General features: G+C 35.6%; 1 pseudogene across 1 annotated transcript; it reads left to right on the forward strand.

The window, feature by feature from the left end:
* The first annotated feature begins 618 nt into the window (after positions 1–618).
* Positions 619–12,576, forward strand: LOC143247692 (ubiquitin-conjugating enzyme E2-17 kDa pseudogene; annotated as a pseudogene). Its single transcript, XR_013026665.1, has 4 exons — positions 619–864; positions 3,072–3,154; positions 11,388–11,503; positions 12,497–12,576. The product of XR_013026665.1 is annotated as a ubiquitin-conjugating enzyme E2-17 kDa pseudogene (transcript).
* Positions 12,577–12,904: the final 328 nt, after the last annotated feature.

A 12,904-nucleotide genomic window follows, 5' to 3' on the forward strand; every position in this document is an offset into this window, starting at 1 on the left:
CACCTATTGTACACAATTGTGACTTGTAGGCTTAAGTTTTCAAATGATGGTTGAACAAATACATGAATGAGCTTACTTGTGCAATGTTATGGCTAATTTATCAAGTAACTGAATATATATATATATATACACGAAAATTGACGCTTATCCAAATACTTAACTGAAGGACTCTACCAACAGTAAACTAACACTCGATCAACAAAGAAACAATATTCACACATTGAATACCAACTTTGACATTAACCATTTTATTCTACTAACTCCTATATATAATTGTTATTTCACTTATATACATCTGTCAAGATTTATAATCACAATATTCTGGTATCATCGTGTTCCCAAGTGGCTCAGCGGTATGTCTACGGACTTACAACGCTAAAAACCGAGTTTCGATACTCGTGGTGGGCAGAGCACAGATAGCTCTTTGTGCTTAATTCAAAACAAAAACAAATCGTAATATTGTCCAGAATATTCTATGTATTTTGAGTGTCCTTTAACGTCATGCGCATTGTAACTAAAATCTAAATTGAAGCGTCAAAATTAGCTTACAACTATAGTATAGTAAGCGCTCCTAACGTCATAGGCAGGTACCCGGATGAAAACGTCATTTCAGGTAAAGATAGTGCCTAAACTCGTAGGAGTATACTTGTAATATTACTTGTGCGTTAGAAACTCATTGGGTATTGTTAAAGGGTGTATAAGGCATAGCTTTTCAATTGTGTATAATATACAGTACTGTATTTATAAATTATAGTTTTGTATTTCTATTGTGGAGTTACTGGTTCAACTGTGATCCTATACTTCATTTATTTTATTTGAAATGTCAACTCCTGCTCGAAGAAGACTTATGAGAGATTTTAAAAGGTTGATACCGTCAGTTTGTACGGTAATTTGTACTTAAGTAGACCTTACACTGAAAAGTGCAGCTAATTGAACCAGTCCGAGTGTGTGGAAAATGAATGAACTAGCAAAGAACATTAGACATTTTTAAATAGAAAATATGATTAATCTGGATTATAGCTAAAATGTGAAATTAGCACTGCCCTTTTCAATGTATTAAGTACGAAATTACATGAGATCACTTCACGTAACGGATTGAACTTATTGTAAAAGCTTGAAATAAAAACTTATGATAACTCTAGTTAAGCCTAACTTGTATGTCGTATTTGGCAATAAATGAAAGCAATGATATGCTATTTAAAATAATATACTGTTAAGATATTTGCGTGTGTGTTGGTTATTAAAATTTAAAATAATTTATGAATTACTTTGTTTTAATGAAACTTTGTAAGTAATTAAATATGAGAAGATATAGTAGTGTCATTATACAGTGAGATTTTCAACATGTTGAAAGTTTTTGCAGTTTTGAAATTTGTAATAAAAATAACCCAGTGTGTGTCGTATTCAGTAACTATATTTGTGTAATATAACGTATTTTGCTGTGGTATTTATAGGTTGAATAACTTTATGATGTTTGAACTGGTTTGTCCAGTTGATTGTTTTTCTTTGTTAAACTTAATTTTGTACATAAAGGAAATGATGTAAATACTATAACTCGAATCTCTGATAGACACAATGTTTTGTAGTTATATTTGATTATATGTAACAGATTAACATGCCAAAAAGAAAGTTTGCAAGATGTCGTACATTGAAATTCAAATAGAAAGTTGGAAAGACGTCAGACTTGATTCATAACTTGTGTTTTGAGTTACAGTATAAGTACTTTCTGTCCTAGACTTGTATCCTCCACACCCATAGAGGGGGGTGGGTAAAAGGAGGCTGTGTCCTGGGGCATATAAGTATTTCTGTGGGTCTTAAATATCTTTGAAGGTAGCCTCTAAGTACATTTACACTTACAGATGTTTTGAACTTGAAAAAGTTAAAAACTTAATAGTATTAACTAGTTCATTTCAACCAGTCTTCAGTTATAACTTTATAACCAATTCTGAATACCGAGCCAGTGAGCTACGCTTGAACAACAGTTTCAGTACACGTACACACATTTTCTGGAAGTAAGTTAAACCAAAAAAACTGAAATTTATCATACTGACAAGCATAAAACTTCTGTTTCAAGACAGTGGAAGGAAGAGAGGACAATTACTCTTAAATAAATCATGACTGTCAGGTTTAGTTGGTTTCTCAGAATTATGAATGGTGTAATAATATTTCCTTACCTATAAGTCTTAAGTCACTTTCTTAAATGTAAAAACATTGAATGATAAAGTTTAATAAATAAGACACCAGAAACAGACAATTAGTAGAATTTTATAACTAATTCTCACCGGGTTCACTAATCCAATAACTGATTTTTCTTCTGTAAAACTTGACTAGTTGAAATAATAAAAAATAATAATGACCAGAAGCACTTATTTCAATTTGTCAATTACTTTTGTGAAATTAAGTGATTTAAATATAATTTTCAGTTAATCAGTTATTTTTTGTGGCACTAATTGACATTCTTAGGTAAATTGCTCAGTTTTGGTAGATGGGTGAGAAAAGTGTATCTGGTTAAGCAGTGAAATATATTTGAAGAGATTTAAGGCGTAACTAGATCATAATGAAAGTTTATCTGGATTATTAACTATCTGTAAGCTGGATAAGAACAAAGATATTTTTACCTTGTGTTGAATATTTAATGTTATTAGTGAAGGTTGCTTAACCCTCAAAGGCCATCCAAAAAAAAAAAAAAAATACAACAACCAACCTAAATGAGGTGTTTCAACTATCACTACTATATATATATATTGTCATTCAAATTGAAAATAATTCTAACTGTAAGATTACAAAATTTTATAAAGCCAGAAGAGGTGTCTTTGTAAAATATTGTTTTTTTTTTAATTGTACCACATAAATAAAACTTCATCTGTATTTATTGACGTGGCACATGTTTACTTCAGTGACTTCCTAAAGTCATATACAATAAAGGACCAATGGTAAAATTACTTCTAGTTTATAGAACTAGTTCATTGTAATTGTTAGCCCTGTCTGTAATTTATGTATAATTGTTAAAAGTAAAAATATGTTATTAATAACTCGCTGTTTTCTGTGCTGACATTTTCCAATATTTCTAGACTACAAGAAGACCCCCCCCTGCTGGTGTCAGTGCAGCTCCGACAGATAATAATATTATGATTTGGAATGCTGTTATATTTGGGTAAGTAATATGAATAATTTGGCTTCTCTGACAATGTTTGACATATTTAGTATGACTATACATGTACTTTCTCTGCAACACATCTTTTGATGGTCGTCACATGAAACTGACAGAAATAACAGCTGTTTTTTTGGGGTTTTTTTTTCACATAAATGTATTCCAGGAATATAATGGACTTTCATTGTAGTAAACATTTTAGCATAAGTAATGGTTTAGTTGTACGTCTATACGAACTAAAGCACCAAGTTTAACAATCAGTGTATAACCCAACTAGTGCACCAACTGTTTTACAGTGTTTCGTGTAACTTACTGTGCCACCTGCATTGTGGCTTACATTTGAATGTATGGATCGTAGAAATGGTTCTTAGAAGTTTATTTTGTAATGCCATTCGTTGATATGAACATCTTGTATGAAATAACTGTAAATATATTTGTCAGCCATATGAGGATACCACATTAGGGTTTTTCTATTAAATGGAACAGAATGAAAATTTGGACAGATGAGCAAATAGTATTTGCATTTGATGTTGACAGATGCAGTGATTCTAATATTTTTTTTAAAAAACAAACCATTACTGAGGTTTTTAAAGTATCACAAAATCTAGTTGTAAATATTACAACAAAAGAAAAGACAGTATTATTCATAAAAAGCTGTATGGTTTTATTCAAATGTAAATTCACATTACTTTGGTATTTTGAGCATGTTTGGTGGCCATTAATTTACTAAGATTGAGGTGACAAAGAAAAGGGGAAATGCATTATCATCTGTGGGCTACAGAGGATAAAAGTTATGTAATTATACTACTAAAGAAAATCCTGGCTTTTTGAAAAATAAAAATATGTTCACCAAGAAAATGATTAAAAATTAGAAAAATCTTAAAAATGAAAGGACTAAATTATTTTAAAAAATCCTATTGTTAAACACAACAGACATCAGCAAGAAGGCCAGGTGGTTAAGGCACTCCAGTTGTAATCCGAGAGTTGCAGGTTTGAATTCCTGTTGCATAAAACATGTTCTCCTTTTTGGCTGTAGGCACATTACAATGTGATGGTCAATCCCACTATTCATTGGTAAAAGGGCAGCCCAAGAGCTGGTGGTGGGTGGTGATGACTAGCTGCCTTCCCTCTACTCTCACATTGCTAAATTAGAAATGGCAAGCAAAGATAGCTCTTATGTACCCCTCGGTGTGGATTCCTGTACTTGGTCAGGGGACCTCCCAGAGAAGGTTCTGTTCTTTCAGTTTACCTCCTCTGGAATGAAAACATCCACATGTGTTTGCTGTGCATGGTGGCCTGTGAAGGGGAGGAGAGGATCCTGGTGGTTGAGGGGTCCAACCCTAACACACCACTTTAGTCTTGAATTCCTGTAGATGGGTAGCTTTGGATTGACCCCCTTGGGTCAATTGGCTGGTCCACTTGGGCTAAGGTCAACCAAGTACCAGTGTTGGATGTTTTCAATAGGTGTTGTGGACATTGTATCTGTTGCTGGTGTTTGGGTATGGTGCTCATGAAACCCTGTGTTGCTGCAGTGTCCTTGTTTGGAATTGCAGTGAGTCCCCTCATAGGGTTCCATGGTGGGTGGGGTCAGTGGGCACCGAAATTTGTTTTTCCTGTGGATCCTCCAACTAAAACCTTGAATAAAATAGTGAAAACACAGTCTATAGGTAAACGATGTGTTGAAGACTCTGAGCAGCAATCTTCAACATCTCTAACACCTGTTGCACTTCATTTTCTTATACTACATTTCATTTTAGACAAACATTTAGGGCAAATGTCTCTTTTTATTCAGAATGGACTAGAGGGACTTGCTGGCTCTCCAAAGTCAGTCAGAGAGCTTTGCTCTGGTAACATATTGCTGGAACCATCCATATGTAAAGACAGTGAACTCCTCTTCCAATCAAAGGTGATTGGGGATATACCTATTGAGGTTACACTTCATGCTGCTTTGAATTCATCATGAGGAGTTATTGTTGAGATGGATTTGAAGAACATTCCCAAGTCAGAGATTCTCACTGGTTTCTCCACTCAAGGAGTTTCTACAGTGATGTGTATCTCCACTCACAAAGATGGAATTACTATGCCGACCAATGTCCTGATTCTGATATTTACATCACCAAGTCCACCTGCTACCATCAAGGCAGGTAATCTTAATTGCAGAATACGGCCAAAGATTCCAAACTCTCTCGGATGTTTCCAGTGCCAGAGGTTTGGTCACTTGAAGACGTAATGTTCTGGTTCCTTAATGTGTGCTGTTCTGGTGGCAAGGACCATGATACCTATGAGTGTGAAACACATTGTGTTAGTTGCAATGACTCTCACCCATCCTAATTTCATTCTTGCCCTAAATGGGTGGAAGAAAAAGAGGTGCAACATCTGAAAATGATTCACAACATCACTTACCCTGAGGCTCGAAGGTTGCTGTCCACCACTTCATTGTGACGTATGCTGCTACACTTCATTCCACTACTACAGTGAGAGTGCAGATGAATCTCTCTGTGTCTCCAAAAGAATCGTTCTCAAACCAAATGAAAAGCCTTTTGACCTCCATGGTTAAAAGATTGATGAATCAACTTCAACACCCATCTCTGTCTTTTACATACATTCCAACAAATCTCAAAATCTACTTCCTTTGGTTATGGATGGAGGCATTTCCTCAGATACATCTTTTTTCTACCACCCCAAGATGCAAAATGATCAGTGGGTCAAAACATCAATCCACTCCTCAAGTGGTGGAAGAGGACACAGAGGATGTTCAGTGCTCTTGTACATTTGACCTATAGCTGCCTGATGTGTGGTATAAAGGTCAGCTTTTTGTCTCAGGGACCATGGGTAGCATAACTTCGCTGATATGGAGTTCAGGATCAGGGTGAATACCCCGTTGGCAGTAAAAGTGCATGCAAGCAGTTCTGGAGAGAGAGATGTTAAAGTCATTTGCAGTGATGGCATTAATATTTATACTGAAAAGTGTGACATTTAAACATAGCCCTTAGGACATCCAAGTTCCTGAAGAAAAGAACAGGAAAGTGTCAAACCCACATGAACTTGGAATTGCCTGTCCATTAAAAAAATGTTAATGAAAATGGGCAAATGGCCACATAACCCATATAAATGGAGGTCTCACAAAATGCCACACCTCCATGTAGTATCACAAGCCTTCTCAATGTCAAAGAATATTGATAAAGATGTTGTAATTTGAGAAAGGCTTCTTTGTTTGATGTTTCAAGTCGAATCGGGTGGTACATGGTGGGCACTGTCGTTGGAATCCGCACTGGGAAGGAGAGAAGAGGTTGTTTGATCTGAGGAACCAAACAAGACAAGCATTAACCATCCTTTCTAAGGTCTTACAAAGACAGCTCGTCAAAGCAATTGGATGGTAGTTTGAAGGATTATTGGGATCCTTCCAAGGCTTAGAGAAAGGTAAGACAACAGACTATCCCCAGGCATCAGGAAAAACATTCTCCTGCCAGATCCAGTTAAAAAACTATCAAAAGAATAACAAGAGAAGCAGGAGAGAGATGGTGCAGCATTTCATAGTGTGCATCATCAGGTCCAACAAGAGAAGCAGGAGATAGATGGTGCAGCATTTCATAGTGTACATCATCAGGTCCAACTGATGTACTGTCAGACTGATGAAGGGCTATTTTGAGTTCCATCAGAGTAAAGGAATGAATATGGTCATAGAGAGAATCAGCTCAAAAGAGGAGGTGATCTCTCTGCCCAAGTCTTGATAGCTAAGAAAGTGGAGGAAGAAGCAGAAGTACTAGATACTGGCAAAAGCTTTCACCGAGGGTATTGACAATGCTTCAGGTATCAGTTATTTCCTGGCCATCAGAGAACAAGATCGAGAGGGGGTCAGAATTATATTGCCTCCTGACCTTTCAACCTTGTTCCATATAACTTTGGAAATGGTGGTAGTAGATATGCTGATTGTAAACTTAATCCAAGATTCCTTCCAGCTTTGATGCCTCACCTATCAAGCATTTGCACAGGCCTGCTGGAAAGCAATGAAATGCAAGAGTGTGGGATGCCTACAAAAAGTATCCCAGGCCTGTTTTCAAGCCTACTGTACCAAGTGGCAGACAGGATTCCACCATGGATGAGAATTTCGTGGAAAATGTGTTTAGGTTTTCGGAATACATTAAGCAGCTGCCTGTATAATACAGTCAGGTACTACTGCCACACAGTCATCCTTTGATGGCTTACAGACAATGGCAGTATCAAGTTCTGTGAGAACAATGAAAGAGATCCAGTTTACTTGATCCAGCTTCCACCAGGACACGTGGGTCGGGTGGAATCGACCATGGTCAGTCTCTCTCAAAATTATAGGAAAATGATCACTGCCTTATGGATTATTGTCAACCCTCCAAGAAAAGTGGGAGAATAGTGAAGGGGAACAAATTGAGAGATCAATATCAATAAAGGACTGACTAGGGGCATGGAAATAAGTAGAAGAACCAGTATTGAAAATAGAAAGGTTGTGATCAGAGAGCATACACTCTACAGAGCAACCCCTCCCATCAATATCAGCACTTCCCCAGAGGGGATGATGTCCATTAAAGTCCCCCAGGATTAAAAAGGGAGATGGCAAGTATTCAATGAGAGCATCAAGGTTTAATTCATCATATGTCTCACCGGGTAACAGGTAGAGAGAACAAATAATCCAAGAAAACACGAATGGCTACGGCCTCCAAGGGTGTGTCGAGTGGCAAAGAAAGGGTTGGCACATGCTGGTCAATCAACAGTGCCACTCGTCCATCACACAGCCTGTCATTTCTGTACAAAGAAACTCTCCAAAAGGTGACTGTAACAGCAGGTTTCAGTAATGTTTGCTGTAAGGAAAGATGTGCAGGATGGTATGAAGCAACCAGTGTTTTGATGTCGTCCAGATTAAAATATAAACCTTAAGAGTTCCATTGTATCAAGGTGGCCATTTTTATTTATGTGTAGGAGAATTGGGTGGAGAACCCTTCTGTTTACGACTATGTCTTTTTTTTTCTTTACTGTCTTTATTTGAGAAAGGTCTATCGGCCTCCATGGATCCTTCCCTGGGTCAACTGGGCAGGTCTTTGTTGTTGGAAGAGGATTCCAATGACTGAGGACGTGAATGAATGATCATTTTGCATCTTGGGGTGGTAGAAAAGATGTATCAGAGGAAATGCCTGTACCTAGACCCAAAGGAAGTGGATCTTGAGACTGGCAGTCGGCTTGGAGTGAGCAACGCATAAACAAGCATTTTCCAAATAAAACCCTCTACTGGACTTTGGTCATCTTGCTACTGTAAGGATTGGAAAGAGGAAGTTGTTCTGACTGGACTAGGCATTGGTCACAGTTTTTAAACTCAACGTTTTCTTTCATCTTGGACTGATGCACCTACGTGTTGTCTGTGTAACACTCGAGTCACAATAAGCCTCATTTTACTATCTTGCCACTGTTATGACTCTACGACGGCAACATTTTAAACATGTTCTATCCCAAGGTTTATCTGTAGTGTTAGTGTTATTGGCAGTGTTGACACTGTCTACTTTAGAAATGTTTTTAGTTATTTTAATGTCATTAATCTTTTAATTTATACATTAGACCTTTTTTAATGTGATTTCCTTTAAGAATCAAAGTCCATCTAGTTCAATTTGAAATTAGAAAGTGGCAGTAACATTAAGTAACTAGAAACTAGGGCTGGAAAGACCAACTTCAGGTGACTAATGCTGTTAGTCATCCTGGTGAGTTACAATTAAAATATTGCTACAAATCTTTTAAAACTTTTATTAATTTACTTTTTGAAAATAGCCATAACGTCACATAACTCTGAACCAGGACTGGAAAGGCCAACTTCAGGTGACTGATGGTTTTTGAACTTACCTGTTAGTCTTCCTGGCAAGTTATGATAATTACAGTTATGATACAGAAAGTCCTTTACAACATTTGCAACTGTAGTTTCTTTCAGACTGCTCTACACCAAATGTAAACATTGGTTTTATGCTATTTATGTTTTCTTTAACTTTGTTTTGTTTTACCTTAATTTCTTTTATAATTTTAACTTTTCACTTTAATTTTAACTTTTCACTGAATGTTTGGCACAGATAGCCTAGCTGCTTTGTGCCATGAAACACCAACCAACCAAGTCCTTGTGTTGCTTTGTTCTAAGATGAAAACCACCATTACATCAGCATCACAACAATGCAAAAATCAAGACTTATTCAACATGAATTGTTAAAATAATAGCTGAATGAATTTCTCTATCTCCTTTTGAAGGAAACCCAGTTTTAATCTGTGTAAGAATCACACCACCAGTGGAATGTTGATTGAAGTATTTGGTAATAGGAAGGTTATTTTAGCATCACTAATCACAGTAATGCCAGTTTGAATATTAAACTACCCGTTATTTATTTCAGGTTGTAATAAACTTACTATAATCACAACTGCTAAGCCTTTGTCGGATTTTTAAATTGTCCGTAACTTGCTTTTGTTTTTTATTCTAACATGCTAATAGAAGTTTAAATATAGTATAAAAATTATTTAAGGTCTTTAAGTGAATAAATCTAATTTCAAATAAATTTAGGTAAGATTTCACATCAAAGTTTTTATTACCTTGTTATACAGTCTCTCTCTCTCTATGTGAGAGTAGATTTATCATAAACTGTTGACTGTGGGCGAGTAGATTTATCACAAACCCATGACAGTGTGAGAGTAAATTTATCATAGACTTTTGACTATGGGTGAGTAGATTTATCATAAACAGATGATTGTCTGAGAGTAGATTTATCACTGTGTTTTGGGGTAGATGTTTCCATTAAGATATCCCACAGAATATAGCTTCCTGACTGATTTTGAAGACCCAGCAAGCCCATCTAATCCATTCTGAATAAAAATGGGGGATATTTGCCCTAAAGTTTTGTCTGACAAAGGATGAGAAGATGTGGTCAAGGTACAGAATGGGGTCGAGACTTCTGTTCACAGTCTTCATAAACTGATGACTGTGTGAGAGTAGACTTATCACAAACTGATGACTGTGTGAGAGTAGACTTATCATAAACTGTTGACTGTGTGAGAGTAGACTTATCATAAACTGTTGACTGTGTGAGAGTAGACTTATCATAAACTGTTGACTGTGTGAGAGTAGACTTATCATAAACTGTTGACTGTGTGAGAGTAGACTTATCATAAACTGTTGACTGTGTGAGAGTAGACTTATCATAAACTGTTGACTGTGGGTGAGTAGATTTATCACAAACTGGTGACTGTGGGTGAGTAGATTTATCACAAACTGTTGACTGTGGGTGAGTAGATTTATCACAAACTGGTGACTGTGGGTGAGTAGATTTATCACAAACTGTTGACTGTGGGTGAGTAGATTTATCACAAACTGGTGACTGTGGGTGAGTAGATTTATCACAAACTGGTGACTGTGGGTGAGTAGATTTATCATAAACTGATGACTGTGGGTGAGTAGACTTATCATAAACTGTTGACTGTGGGTGAGTAGATTTACCACAAACTGGTGACTGTGGGTGAGTAGATTTATCACAAACTGGTGACTGTGGGTGAGTAGATTTATCATAAACTGTTGACTGTGGGTGAGTAGATTTATCATAAACTGGTGACTGTGTGAGAGTAGACTTATCATAAACTGATGACTGTGTGAGAGTAGACTTATCATAAACTGTTGACTGTGGGTGAGTAGATTTACCACAAACTGGTGACTGTGGGTGAGTAGATTTATCACAAACTGGTGACTGTGGGTGAGTAGATTTATCATAAACTGTTGACTGTGGGTGAGTAGATTTATCATAAACTGGTGACTGTGTAAGAGTAGATTTATCACAAACTGGTGATTATGTGAGTAGATTTATCACAAACTCGTGACAGTGTGAGAGTAGATTTATCATAAACTGATGACTGTGTGAAAGTAGATTTATCACAAACTGGTGACTGTGAAAGTAGATTTATCACAAACTGGTGATTATGTGAGTAGATTTATCACAAACTGGTGATTATGTGAGTAGATTTATCACAAACTGATGATTGTGTGAGTAGATTTATCACAAACTGATGATTGTGTGAGTAAATTTATCACAAAGTGGTGACTGTGAAAGTAGATTTATCACAAACTGATGATTGTGTGAGTAGATTTATCACAAAGTGGTGACTGTGAATGTAGATTTATCACAAACTGGTGACTGTGTGAGAGTGGATTTATTTCTTTTCTTTATATACTATTATTATTGTGTATTTTCAGACCTCATGACACACCATTTGAAGATGGAACATTTAAATTAAGTTTAGAATTCACAGAAGAATATCCCAACAGACCACCAACTGTTAGATTTGTCTCTAAAATGTTTCATCCAAATGGTAAGATGTTTCATGATTGATAAATTCAACAATTTTCAATAAATACATTAATAAATTTTGAAGCAACTTTTAATAGTTTGACAGGATTTCAGAAGTGGTTGTAAGTTATTTCTTTACAATATAAGTATTATTAAAACTTCAAAATAATCTTGTTTCTCACAAATTTTATTATCTGTAATTGAGTTCTCAGAGTTCCAAACATTTGACATTTTAATATTCTACACTTGTTATCAGTGGGAAAGTAAATTGTAATCAATAAATAATATCTCTTATAACAGAAACAAATGTTTGTTTCATGTTTAATCTCTCTGTCTCAGAAACCTCTTAGTTTTTATCCTGGCGAGAATTTAACAGATTCAAGCAAAGGATATGAAATTTACAGTTCCTTTGTGCAGTGTGCGTATACAGTAATGGTTAATAAGCAATGGATGGGTTTACACGTGGGTTCTGTGACTTAAAAATGTAACAGCAACAATTCTGTTGTTGGTATGTATAGACTGGCAGGTACTTGTACATATTAGGCTAGAATATTATTAAAACAAAAATACTTTTTTTTTCTTTATGGCAAAAATAAAAGTTGTAGTTGAAGAAGAAACTCAAATAAGAGATTCCCAATTTCCAAATTTTAGGCTGAAAGATTTGTAATTTTGTTTCTGAAAACAAAAGTATAGCTGATGAAGTTTTAAAGTTAAATGTGCAGACACTGGTGGTACGTTGGTCACATATTTACAGTTGTATATATTGTTACCTTCATCTGTTCTCCACAAAGATAAAGATTGCAGTACACTTATTTTGATTTTGTCAACATGTGAACATAAAGCAAAATTCTATTTTCCATCATTGAGACTTAAAGGAACATTTGTCTAAATATGTTTAGCTATTTAAATTTTAAACAAATGGTAGAATCTCGAACAGGATTTTTTTTCTTAGTTCATTGGTTTAGCTTGTATTTTATCAGGTCTATTTTAGTGATTTGACTTTTGTAATTTATAGTTTATGCAGATGGAAGTATCTGCCTTGACATTCTACAGAATCGTTGGAGTCCTACCTACCTACGTGATCGGCAATCCTAACGTCTATTCAGGTAAGTATCTTTGTTGAGATGAGTATTGTTGGCTACAAAATAATTAACTACAAAGTGGTTCAGCTGTTGCTGTGGATCATATCGCTTGTATTATTTGTTTAGAATTAACAGATATAGAAACAATCTGTGATCACAACTTAAATTTATGTTCTGAAAAGTCAAAAAATGCTACGTTATTTCTTAAACGAGTTTCTAAGTTTCAGAGTTTATTCTAAAAATTTAGAATAAAAAACTCAGGAACAGGAATAATAGTTTTCTTTCCACTGGTTTTTTTCATGAGATGTGCCAGCCTTTTCATTTGAAACTATTAATTATAG

The sequence above is a fragment of the Tachypleus tridentatus genome, chromosome 3, assembly GCF_004210375.1.
Source record: "Tachypleus tridentatus isolate NWPU-2018 chromosome 3, ASM421037v1, whole genome shotgun sequence".
Classification (NCBI taxonomy): domain Eukaryota; kingdom Metazoa; phylum Arthropoda; class Merostomata; order Xiphosura; family Limulidae; genus Tachypleus; species Tachypleus tridentatus.